Source organism: Pteropus alecto, unplaced genomic scaffold, assembly GCF_000325575.1.
Source record: "Pteropus alecto unplaced genomic scaffold, ASM32557v1 scaffold313, whole genome shotgun sequence".
NCBI classification, from domain to species: Eukaryota; Metazoa; Chordata; class Mammalia; order Chiroptera; family Pteropodidae; genus Pteropus; species Pteropus alecto.
In genome coordinates this window covers 2,260,208-2,274,126 of record NW_006434832.1, presented here as the reverse complement: position 1 = coordinate 2,274,126, position 13,919 = coordinate 2,260,208, and the positions used below count along the sequence as shown (strand labels likewise).

The 13,919-nt window shown below is 35.8% G+C and overlaps 1 protein-coding gene and 1 pseudogene across 4 annotated transcripts in view; both read left to right on the top strand.

The window, feature by feature from the left end:
• KANSL1 (KAT8 regulatory NSL complex subunit 1) overlaps positions 1-13,919 on the top strand; it is a 160,957-nt gene that overhangs the window by 8,739 nt on the left and 138,299 nt on the right. The gene's annotated exons all lie outside the window — the stretch shown is intronic.
• LOC112478462 lies at positions 6,143-6,261 on the top strand (annotated as a pseudogene).

The window sequence follows — 13,919 nt, the reverse complement described above, 5'->3', positions numbered from 1 at the left end:
GGGAGACATCTTAGATGAATTTGTGTCTCACTTGCCATCCATATACTACTGATGACCTGCAAATGTGTTTTTTCCAGCTCTAACTTGGATGTCCCTTGTTCATTTCAAAATGACCTCACTATCTACTTCCCCAAGTCCAACCTTTTCTGATCTTCATGTCCCAGTGAGTGGTACCATTACCCACCCAGTCTCTTAATTCCATCCTGTGGCACATTGGTTACCATGTTCTTAAGATCTTAGCTCATAGTGTTTCCCTAGTCACCCCTTCTCCCTTCTGAGTTCAGACCTTTGTCACCCTTTGCCCTCATGACCTTCAGTCTCCTTTTGATCATTCTCCTTGACTGCCTTCCAAGTTGCTGTTAAAGTGACCCTTGTAAAATGCAGATCTCATCATGTGATTACATGCCTTCTGGTAGTCAAGGTAAAGGTCAAATGCCTTTGCCAAGTACTGAGGCCCTTGGTCATCTGGCCCCTGCCAGATCATCTTCTCTACTTCTGCCCGAGCACTCTGCACTCAGCGGTGCTGAACTGCTTGAAGTTCTATGTACCTTGTTGCCCTTCTGCCTCTGGGCCTTCACACATGCAGTTACCTTTTTAAAATGGCCTCTGCCCTGTTCTAGAAACTAACAGTGATCATGATAACAGTAACAACAGTAGTTGACACTGAGAGCTTTGTATGTACCCAGGCATGGCCTTTGAGTGTGTGTAATCACAGGTTTTCTTCTTTATCCAGCTAGTCTCTATGTTCTTTGAGAGGAGGGGCAGTGTCTTGTCTTTTGCCATCACTGCTTTCTATGCGATGGCACTTAGTAAATCTGTGTTTAATGAATGGTCTGAGGTCTGCATTGCCTGACCTGTGGAGTGCATCCTTATGAGGCTATGAGTGGAAAAGCTGAATTAGTCCCATTCATTTGCCAGTCCTGGCCTTACCCTTTGGAACTGTGAAATCCAGTCTGTTCCGTGTAAGCAGTTCTGTATCTTTGGAATAGAATTACAAAGAGGTTTTTGTTGTTGTCATTTTTAAAATAATCTTCCATTGAATGATGAAGGGCACAGGTGGTTTTGTTTTCTTAACTGGGAACCAGTTTGCTGATAACCCAGTGTCATCTGGTAACTAGAATGTTTCACATTATTAGAATAAAATATAGGAAAATGCGTATTACTTAGACTTGTGATATTCCAACCAGGTAGTTATATTTGGCAGTGAACTGATGGTAGTTTTAGAATTCGTTGTGACATTAGTTCTTATACGTTAGTGATCAAGTGTTCCCTCTCTCCTTCTCTATCACAGCTCTGTTAAGTATGAGTTGTTAAGTATGAGTTTAGACACATAACATTTTATCTTTTATCATTGCATATAAATTATGTTTGTAGCAACAGCCCGGAAAATGGACAAGTTTGTAATTGTAGCCTGATTATTTTTATCTAGGTCTTCAACATGGTAGTAATTTTTGGCCAGCAGGGGGAGCCGAAGTTACTGATTTGTGACTAACTGACTTTCAAACTTTGTTAGAGCCAAAAGAAAATAAAAGCCTTACTGACAAAGAATATGATAGACTTCACAAAGAAGAAATACAAATGACCAAGAGGCATTATGAGAAACATTTTTATTCTGATAAGGAATCAAAGGAATGCACATTAAAATGAAATACTATTTTTTAACCTATCAAATTGGCAATTTATGTATGTTGTTGAAGGTACTGAGGCGACAGTCTCCAAAACTGCTATTGGAACTGTGCATTAGGCCCAATTTTTCTGAAAGATATTTTGGCAACATATATCAAAAAACCTAGAGATGTTCTTTAACTCTATAATTTCACTTCTAGAAATTTTTAAGGAGGAAAAACAAATATATAGGAATATTTGTGAACAAAAATATTCATTGAAACATTATTTATACTAGTGAGAATTGAGAATAAACTTATATGAGCAGCAAATGGGTAAATTATGGCATATTTAAGAGTGAATGATTATACAGCCATAAAACAATATTTTTGAAGAGTTTTTAATGTCAGAATGTTGATTATATGATAAATGAAAAGTTCAGCATACAGAGCTATATAAGGAAGATTCTAAGTGTATAAAAACTAAAGAATATATGTATATATATACACATTATACACATATACATACGAAATAAAATAATGAAAGGATTTATGCCGGTAAGCCTTACTGAGTCTATTAGAGAGGGAGGGAGGCTGTCACCCAATTGTTTCCATTGATACCAAGAGATATTTGAAGGTGAGGCATTGTTATCTCCTAAGATGTTAATCTCAGGAATTTAAGTCCTTGCTTTAGACATCGCCTTAGACAACACTTCTATCCTGTAGGACCCCAGAAAGGACTTAATATACATAAATTTATGCACTTCTTGAGTACTCTTAACCTTAAGTACCTCTTGGTCATATCACATTCCACAAGTTTCTTTTTTATCTGTTGTAGAAAGAAAGACTTCAGTTTAAAAGCTTAATATGAGATTTGGTAAGTTAGTATTTACCATATTGATATTTTCTGATTTTGATCATAGAGTCTCTTGGCTTTCATGTTTCTCAGTTGAAAATGATTGCTTTTAAAATGTAAGCTCCAGTGAAACCTCCTTTGCCCTCTTAGTCATCCCATTTACACTTCTCTGGGTCTTTGTCATCATTGCTTTGCCTTTCTGGATTTATTGTAACCAATCGGAACTGCATTTCAGAAATAGCTAAGTTATGATTTGTTAGGATAGGAAAATATATTCTATTTATGGTCTTTTTCATTGTTGCCAATAGAATTTGCAACTCCCCCCCCCCTTTTTTTTTTGCACATAGAACATCACATCGTCCTTAGGGAACATTCTATAATTATTCAGAAATTTCTTTTTTGACTGGAAGCTATAAATCCTTTAGGTGCAACTTAGATTTGTTCCTGTAAATCCCTTGCTTTTCATTTGTCCATGCTGTAACACCTGTCATTTTCCTGACTGCTGTATTTTAGCCTCTTGTATCTCAGTGGATCTTAGAGATAATTCAGGGTAAGAATCACCTTTTTAGTTAGTTCTGGTGGTTAGAAAGCTTAACATGTTGAGTTGAAATGTGACTCTTTGTAGTTTCCACTTTGGGCCTAGTTTGTCTACACAGGAACAGCCTAGAGCAACTCTAGTTTCTCTTTTGCTGGACAGTCCTTCAGATATTTAGACAACTTTCATGCTTGCCAAAGTATTCTCTAAGCTGAAAAAAACCCTAGTTTTTGCAAATGTTTCTCATTTTATACACTTAAAAATCCTTTCCACCTCCTAGGTCCTTTATTTTTTCCACTATCAGGAAGCTCATCATTCCATCTGCAAAATGGGGAATTCTCTGTATATTTTTTATGTAGTTCATTAAAATGTTAAATATAAAATGTTTTGAAAAATAAACTTTCAAAACATTACCTAAGATCAATCTTCTGCTTATATTTCTTAAATTGGGGAAGTGCCTTTGCATCTACCCATAATTTTCTGTCTAAATTATACCCCATCTATGGTAAATATTCCCAATTTTGTGGTGACTCGGGTATTTTTCTAAAAACTGTCTTTTATTTAGAATCTAATCAAAACCTTTATAAAAGCCCACATACTAATTTCTCCTCAGGAAATTTGAGTAGACTCTTGTGGTATGATTTCCTCTTTTAGAAGCCATGTTGTCTTTTCTTCAGAAGGTTATTCATGCTGATTTATCTTCTGATCCTGTCCTCTATTGGAGATTTGCTGGTTTTGCCGATTTGAAATTCACAGCTAGAGCCCTTCTCTTGAATAGATGGGACTTATATTGATGGCATGTTTTTGTTCATTTTGTTTAGCAAACATTTATCGAGTGCTTAAGTATGCCAGGAGTTAAGCAAGGGGCTGGGTAAATGTTGTCGATGAAGGACACAGATCTGGACTCCATCCTCCTTGAGCTTATAGGAGGTCACTCCCCTCATGTGACTGTCAGCCAGTAAGTTCTTCCCTGCAGTCTTATAATTGTATACTTAAATTCTTTTAAAATGCAGAGAATACTTTGGGACTCCGTGACTATTTAACATTTTATATATTAGTTTGGAAGCATCTTGTTTGATGATGAATTTGATTTACTGTTAGTCATTTGTATGCTTTAAAGAATAATTCAGAAATAGATTTTTCTTCCTTATGTCTTCTTCAATAAATACTGAAGAAAATTAAAGGTAGACTTATCAGCTGCCTTGCTTTTATCACTGTTTATACCCCATTATTTATCCAGTGATCTATCTAGTCATTATTTGATATCTGGCTTTTTATATTTTTAAGCCACCTCTTTGTGGCTTTGCATTTTCTTGCAAGATTTTCATTGTTTTGCCTACATAGGTCTTAGGGCTCCTGATCAGCTGCAATTTATGGCATTTTATTACTTTTCCTCATTTTTGTTATCTGTTTTGAGAAAAGTTGTTTTCTTCCTCTCACCATGATCTTTCCCTCCTTCTTCATACTACTTAGCAGTTCAAAAATTATGGTTGAGCACATGACTTTTTTGATTTCTCAAATTCAATAAATTAAAGTCTATCTCTAGGCTTTGTTTTACAGATATGTTTGCTTTTTAAACGTAATTTCAGTTTTATCTAACTTTAGTCTAGATTTTCTTTTCTAAAATTGGGTAGCCATATGATACATATTTAGTTTTTCCTGATTTATAGAATGTTGGTTCTGTGTGTTTTTTATGTCTATTATGGGTCGTATATGTCATTTTCTGATTATAATTTAGAACCCAGTTCTAGTATATATGTGTATGTTTTAGTAGATTCTAATTTTTTTGAGAAAGCAATTATTGTATTATTTAAAATTTTATATCAATTCCTTCCCAAAGAAGTTTTGTGTTGTTAAACATAGATTGTTGAACCCTACGTTGTTGTTATTGTAGTTTCCAGGTTTCTGAATCAATGCACTTTAGAGTTGATAAGAACCTTGATTTAAGTTAGTCCAGCTCTCTTGTTTTCTACACTAAGAAACTAAGAGCAGTGAAGTTGTTTGCCTAAAGTCACATAGCTACTTAGTGGTAGAGCTAGAACTTGAATGCCAGTTCAGCATTAATTATATCAGTCTAATGATTACTGGGGGATAGTCTTTATGCTAATCAAATTTATATTGGACCATATGCAAACAATTGTTGATTTATGGGGGAAGAAATAAAATGAACAATCTGGTTTGGAAATGAGTTGACTGATCAGTATATCCTTTCCTCTTCAGCACATAGTCTTCCTCTTAGATCCTGTATTTGTAGATCAAGGCATCTTCTTTATACTCCAGATAGTGCTGGGGATGACAATGCCAAATTCTTCTTCCTCTTTGAACTACCTTGTTATAGAAGGCTTGCCAACCATCTGTTATAATATTCTTCAGGCAGAGTATAATATTATTGCTTTTGTTGAAGCTTTTAAAATAATAATACATTCCAATCCTATCTCACTGAAGATAACTCTTATAGTAATAGGATTTTATGTTCTTTAAACTCTTTACTTACTTACTGATGTCCTAGTTGGTATCATTCCTATAGATGACTGATTGTATTGGCGACTTGTTGGGTCTTCCTCATTTCATTCTCATATACAGTGATTTAGAATAACTTGTGTTTGATGGAAACTTAATTTTTTCTTAAATATACTGCTGGCAGTAAGTTTACAGTGTAACATGAAGGCAAATTAGTGCTCTGAAGTCATCTCTCAAGGGGAAGTAAGTGGCAGAATTTTTGGCCTCCCTTCTGACATTTTCACAAGTGGGTATACATACATCTAGGAGTAGAATTGCTAGGTTATGTAGTAACCGTTTAAAACTTTTTTCCAAGTGAAATTGTTTAGAAATTCAGTGTTATTTTGGCTTCATCTTTTTTTGTTTTTTGGTTTTTTAGAGCTTTATTGAAGTACATTTCTTATATCATAAAATTTATCCATTTAAAATATTCAAAAAATTTTATTATATTCACAGAGTTGTGCATTCATCACCACAATCTAATTTTAGAACATTTTCAACATCCCAAAAGAAACCCTCTACCTATTAGCAGTTAGTCCCTATTCCCTATGTCCCTCACTCCCTGGCAACCAGTAACCTATTTTCTGTCTTTGTGATTTGCCTATGCTGGATATTTAATGTAAATGGAATCATATAATATGTGCTCTTGTCTACGGCCATGCCACCCTGAACAAGCCCAATCCCGTCTGATCTCGGAAGCTAAGCAGCGTCGGGCCTGGGTAGTACTTGGATGGGAGACCACCTAGGAAGACCAGGTGTTGTAGGCATTAAAAAAAAATGTCCTCTTTCGTGACTGGCTTCTTTTGCTTAGTATGTTTTCAAGGTTTATCTATGTTATAGCATGTATCAGTACTTCATTATTTTTTATACCAAATATTCATTGTATGGATAGGCACCATTTTTGTTTATCCATTAATCAGTTGATGGACTGATTTGGGTTGTTTCCATCTTTTGGCTTTTGTGAATAATGCTGCTATAAACATTCTTATACAAATTTTTGTTTGGACACCTTTTTTTCAGTTTTCTTGGGTATACATACACCTAGGAGTAGAACTGCCAGGTTATATAGTAACCGTTTATCATTTTGAGGAACCACCAAACTGTTGTCCGAAGCAGCTGCAACATTTTACATTCCCATCAGCAATGTATAAGGATTCTAATTTCTCTACATTCTTGCTAATAACACTCGAGTTATCCGTCATTTTGATTATAGCCACACCAGTGTGGATGTGAAGTGGCATCATTGAGGTTTTGAATTAATTTTCCTGGTGACTAATGATGATGAGATCTTTTCATGTGCTTAATTAGCCATTTGTATATCTTCTTTGGAGAAATCTCTATTTCTATCAAATTCTTTGCTCATTTTTTAATTGGATTGTCCTTTTATTGTTGAGTTGTAAGAGTTTTTTGGTTACAAGTCTCCATCACATGATTTTTTAATACTTTGTTCCATTTTGTGGGTTATGTTTTCTCTCTCGATGGCATCCTTTAATGTACAAAATTTTATAATTTTGATAAAGTCCTACCTACTTATTTTGTTTTTTTCACCTGTGCTCTTGGTGCTGTATCTGGAAAACATTGCCTAACCCAAGATAATGAAGGTTTACTCTTGTTCTAGGAATTAGATGATTTTAGGTCATATATTTAGGTCTCTGATCTATTTTGATTTAATTTTTGTGTATGATGTGAGATAGGGGTCCATCTTTATTCTACTGCATGTAAATATCCAGTTGTCCCAGCGTCATTGCTGAAAAGAGTATTTCCCTACCCCTGCATAGAATTAAATACAATTGGATTAGGTCACAAATTTTCCTTTTCTATACCTTTTGCCTACTTTGAGACTTTCAGTGTAGAGATTCCAAGTCAATCACTGTATATTCTTGCCTCCTACTTAGTTCCCTTAATTTCTTGGTTCTCTTTTGAGGTACTTGCTTTGTTGCATCATTCTGGTTATGCAGTAAATAATACCTCATTTTAGCATTCTTGGGGGTGGTTTAGGCCAGCTTCACGAAAGGGCCAGAAAAGAGTGGAATTGGAAGCATAAAGCACTAAAATTTTGCTCATTGTTCTCTTAACTTTGAATTTTTAACCATTTAAAAGATCAGTGAATAAAAGAGATTTTTCTTGGCTACTGCAGTGATTAGCATCTAGTAGGCACTCAGTAAATGTTTATGAATTAATGATAGGGCTTTAAGGGGATATCCACTTTTATAGAACATCAAAGAAAATCATTTAAGGCATTACTGTAATCATTCAAATAATACTGTTGTCTCATTATAAAAATGTAATGTCCTAGCCTATTACCAGCAAGATCCCATTTTGATATTGCCACCATAGGTATGCTAGGAAGTGTGAGTAGTCTTTCCCCTCCCCTGCACAGGATTTTTCTTCTTTATACAACAGAAGATATAGTTTCATTTAGCTATTTTATTATTTTTTGTTCTGCTACTTGAGGTTAGTTCATTTGGGACAGATTTTGTTAGTTAAATTTGTGTCTAAGTTTGATTATGGGTATTTGGAATCTGGCTGAAAATACTGAATATTGTGTTCTATTATTTTTGTCAGTCTAATTTAGAAGTGAAAAAAGATTGCTGGAAAGAAAATTATGTATGATTTCTTAGTAAATGAGTGACAGAGATAAGATAGGGACTTTAGCATTTCCTGAATTCCATTCATATTCTCAGTACCTTATGGTCTCGTTTATAATATTGTACTCATAACAGTTTTTACATTAGGTCTTTTCAGGTTTCATTATCTGTATGAAGGGATATGTTCAGGGTTTTTTTATTTGTTTGTTTTTGGCATTCATATTTATCTATAAATGATCTAAAGCAGTACTTCTCCAGCTTTTCTTTGAAAGTACTCTCAAGGTCTGGGGTTGTCCAGAGCAGCTTGTCACAAAAATGACATTTTTCTGAAGACTCTTCTCTATCTTGAAAAAAATGAGAATTTTGCATTTTGCTCTGTAATATATTTGTTTTTATTTTAACAAAAGTGTGTCTGATTTTACTATCATTTTTAAGTTGACACTCCCGCGAGGTCTCTACAGTTTATTGAGTGGCTTCAGGCTCCCTCATCCATAGCTATTTGCTTCACAGTATACATGAGAACCCAGTTCAAGAATCCAGGAATTTGTGGATTAAAAAGTAATGTTTCTTTCCAAGAATGGTGTCTCCTTTGGAGGGAACAAAATTCTTAGCTCACTCCAAAATTCTTAGGTTTGCTTTGCCATCAGAGCAAGATTTTAGAAGTTGCATCTTAAGTTTGAACTCAGCAACTGACTTAAAAGATTTTATTTTAAATGTCTTGCCTTATGCACCTGTTGCCTCCTTTTCTCTTTGAATTTTTTTTTTTTCCCCCCTCTCTGTCTGTCTTTATCAGGTCCTCCACTGCTTGGCTGCTCATAGCTGCCTTGAAGTTCTTCTGCATGTTTATCTTTACATTTCATTTGGAAAAGAAGCCAGGTAGTTTCTTGGTAAATTTTGGGCACATTCTGACATTCAGGTTTAGAAATTTGATAACTGTGTTTAGGTCTTGGGCAGATCACTTCATTTGACATTACCTCATCTGCAAAGTCAGTATTAGAACACTCCTTTGTTATGTTTGGTCAATTAACTTATTTGATTAATTCTAATTAGAGAATTTTTAAATGTTCTATACTAAAGTTCAAGGCATTAAAATTAATTAATGTCCACCTAAATTATCAATGTAGTTTTTTTGTTTAACTCCTTGAGAAACCATTTAAACATCCATATAAAGTCCTGGTTAAACTGCATGCATTGGAAGTCAGTGCTTGTGTAGCTAGTTTGAAATCTGAGAAAACCATCAATCTTGGATGCTTCATCTTAACATAGCTGATAGCCTGAGAGAACCTGACTTGTTTCTTTAAGTGATATAGTTGTATTCAGTTGAGTTTTAGTGCTATCTTCTGAATTATCCCCCAAATAAATTATTTCGAGATTTAGGAGTGCTTTCAGGGTTAACCTGTGAATTTAGCTATTGTTCTCATAACCAACAGTTAAATCATGAGGCTGCCTAAGATTAAGTTTTCTTCTTAATGAGTTACATAATCGCTTTTATGGAGAGATAGTAAAATAATATCTATATGTAAATTATGAAGTCTACTCTAGTGTGAGGAAGACATTCATCTGGATAGATGGGATTGAAACTAAGGAATGTTATGCATTCTTAAGATACTTTGCCATTTACAAAAGTTTCAAATGAGTTAAATTGGTTAAACTTACTGAAAGTTTGTTGCTACTGGCCTTAATACTTAAGAATATATGATATTTTGATTCAGTTGAGACCTCCATTTAAAAAAAAAATCTTGATTTCTGAGCTTTATAGTTTGAGCATTTTCTTATATTTGGCTAAATCTTGATACTTGTGAAACTGAAATACGTAGTATTCTTTAATACCTTTATCATATTTTCACTTATTTGCCAAGTGAGTAGCATGTTTTTGTCGGGAGTTTATAACTCTGGAAGGTAAGGTGATGCAGTGGGAAAAGTGAGAATTGGAGACTGGACAACTCTGATCCCAGTGTGTCCTTCAGCTTTGAGGCTTTGGGCAGTCTCCTAACTGTTCTCTTCTGGTCTCATTTCCCCACTAATATGGACGTTGAACTAGATAGCCTTTCATATTCCTTCTACATCCGAAATTCTTTCATTTAAATTTCTTAACTTTGGTTTAGTTTATTCTGGCTTTCTATTTAATATTTAGTTGGTTAAATATTAACATGAGTGCATGCATCGATTTCAGTTTAAAGATGTTTCTTTCATGGTATAATTTTACTATTGCCTGAAATAGATGGATGTGTTCATTTCTGTGATATCCAGAACAAGGTCTTGCTTAATAGGTAATGCATTTTAACCTTTTTAAATATGGCTTTAGATTTATGATTATAAATAATCCTTTTCAGAATAGAATGTTTTTAGGGAACTCAAAGTATTTTTATATATAGTGTTATCTGAGTTTATGAATGAAAACATTGTTTGCTAGAGTCTATATACAAATTGAGGTTTGAAATTTGAATTAGAGAAGATGTGCTGACCTTTACTTATCTCGGATTTTAACCTTTCAATATTGAACTTTGGAAAATAGCTTCATTTATTAATAATAATGTTAAATATAGTTAAGTTATAAGGTAGGCACTATTTTTATCTCCTTTTTTCAGAGCAGGAACTTAGGCTTATAGGTTAAGTACTTTGCCCAAAGTAACACAGCTGGTAAGTGATCGAGGCAGGATAAAATCTAGGGCTATCCCTGGATCCCATACTCTTAATTAGAACATTATACCTTTTTTCATTTATTCAGCAAATCTTTATAAAGTGCCTCCTTTTGCAAGGCTATTGACTAGGTCCCTGGGATGCAATGGTAAATAATAAAAACTGGGTCCTTGTCTTTTTGAAACTAAGTGGTTTAGGCTTTAGGACTTTCTCCTGAGTTAATATAATAATTGCTTTTTTAAAAAAAAAGTGAAAAACAAAATAATCCCTTGTCCATGTGAGATTAGTTTGGACACATGAAGTACTGAATATGTGATAGAATATTCTGCTTAGGAATTTCTGGCTTATTAGGAGGCATATGGTGGAAAAATTAGAGAATGCCTTTTTAGAATGTGTTTATTGTGTAGGCGAGAGTAATCTAAAGTTGGGCTAGACTTAGTTCTTGCCTTTAAGAGCTTTCAGGCCAGTTTCAGAAGGTGAGAATGACATCTGGAAAAAAAAACCTCAGAGGAATTACAGAGAACATTTAACCATGAACAGGGTAATATAGTGCCAATTACCCATCTTGTTGTTAAGTGAAGTAAGTGATAATGGTGGTGTGGTGGAACATATCTTGAAGGAAAAATAAATTGGAAGTGGATTGGGGGAAAGGAATGGACAAGGAACGATGGTGAGGAGGGATGCAGAAGGAACACAGGGATAAATACAAGGATGGGTACAGAGTGTGTATACAGGAAAGAAGGGCCTTTCTGAGGTATAAATAATAAGGTTATAGAAATGTTTATTGTTACATTGTTTTTATGTAGCTGGAAGTCCAGAAGTCTTGCAGATGCCAGGATTGTATGATATAATGTCTTAATGCTGTCACCAAGAACCAAGGTTCTTGCCAACTCTCCTTTCTGTCCCCTTTTGATGTTGGTGGCATCATCAGGAGGTGACTAGTAGTTTGAGGTGTCATGTTTAGCACTGTTTGAGGAAGAGGGAGTGTTTTTTCCTCGTCTCTAGGATTGAAGAGGCTTTCCTCAAAATTTTCTTTTGGGGGTCTCCTAGTGGGCTACCACTCATGTCTCATTAGCTAGGACTGAGTTCCATGCCCATTCGCAGCCAGTCATTGGCAAAAGGAATGATTTAAAATTAATCCATTAGGGTAGAGTGGATATTGACTATTCCAAGAGTGATTTGACAAGTTAGTATGTGTGTGTGTTTTTAATCAGTCTTGATACCACTATCGTTTCTTGGAGAAATTTTAAGAAAATGTATTTCTCTCTCTAAGATTTTTGTGTCTGTAGTGGCTCACCTTTGAATGTCCTTTTTTTTTTTTTTGTAAAAATTGGTGCCTAAGCATAAAGACATCTGATTTGAGATAAGAGTGTAGAACAGGTTGACTGATTTAACTGTCATAAACACTGTGAACTCCTCATTCTTGGGCTAAGCAATGAAAGAAAGGGAAAGTTGGAATTTATTTTTGCCTCAAATACATGTTTTGAAATGACCATTTTCACCTTTTTACTAAACCATTGAAAAATTGTATTTTATAAACTTGGCTATTTAAGGACCTAATTAAATCTGGCAGTTGAGTTTTAAGAGTTGAAGCAGTAGTAAGATTAATTATTTTGTGGTTGGTGTCTTTGAACATATTTAAGTATACACTACAAAGGGCTTTGCCTTATTTGGTGTTTTTCATTCTGCTCATTTAGATTTCAGAATCCTCAGATTAGGGCTCTAGCTCGCCACCTATTGGTCCTGGAATTGTGTGTTTAACACCCTTCTGCTATACTTTGTGGAATTACTATTTATGTGGAAATGTGTGTACACTTTTTAATCAACTAATTTTCTTCCCCAGGATTATAAATTAAAAAGCCAATCGTGGGATCTCTTTTGGATGTGTATACAAATACGTATAAATATACTAGTTTACTTTTTGTGTCATTCGACCCTGTGATTTTCTTAACTGCTTGCTTTTATTTGAGAATCACGACTGTTTGAAAGTGACATCTTAATAGTACAAATGGAAACTCATAGCAATATAGGTGCAGATGCTGTAGGAGCTGGTGAGTTAGTGTAACTTGGTGAAGTACTGAAACTGAGGGTGTTTTTTTGACTAGCAGAAATGAGGCATACCACCGGATATTGGTTCTGGTAAGCCACAAAACAGTATTGAGCTTTTCTCATCTTCATTTTTGGTAGTAGAGCACACACTTCTCATCTACTGAATTTGATTATTGAATTGTTGGAAACATTTTTTTTCTTCAGTCGTTTAAAGTAATATTTTGATGAATCCGAGTTCTTTTATTTAACCGCAAAGCACTTTATTCATCTTTCGGCAACTTTTTCTTTAGTGGTAAAAGATGATGGAATTCTAATTTGTGTAAAAAATGTGACACTTTGCACTATTTGCTGTATTTTTTGAATCTAGAAAGAATTCTATTTTAAGGAATAAAATACTGTACTATCAGACAGGTCATGAGAAATTGATAAAATGCCACCATTTTAAAGCAACTCTGGTAGGAAAGTGGGAAGTTTGCTTTTTGTTGTGAGATTCGGGTTTCTCTGTGGAGTTCTTTGTTAAACTTTTAGCATAGCAGTGAACTTCCTTTTGGTGGTGACAGGAAGCATAAATACTCATTGTGTAATGCCATTTGCCTGTTTTGGCGGATCTGCCAAGCCATGACATCCAAAACAAGACGCGTGCTTCCTTAACGAAAACTACAGTTCCCAGCGGGCCCAGCGCTGGTGGGCCATCACTTCCCTTTCTCGCTCCCTGCGGTCCCTTCCCGAGCTGGCCCGGCGCGGGCCGAGGCCTGCGCCTGCGCAGTGACGACGTACGCTTTTTTTTTTTTTTTTTCTACCCCGGCGGCTGCGGAGCGCGGCGCGGGGCTGGTGCCCAAGCGTGCTGCAGTGAACGGAGGCAGGCTGCTAGGACAAAGGGCGGCAGGAAGCGCTTCACTGGTCAGGGAGCTTCAGCGCACGTTTACCCGATTCACCGCACGTTTACCCTGGTGTGGCACCGTCACCGTCGGCATTAGCCTAATTACTACACAGTGCAAACAGTTCCTCGCTCACGTCCTGTCGCTCCGTCGCGCCAGTCCGCCTTGCCCCTCATAGCCGGCGCGCGGCCCCGCCAGCCCCAGCGCGGAGGGAATGTGACGGCGTCAGTGCCTCAGGTTAGCCTCAGCTCGGCCGGAGTAGGGGCCTGC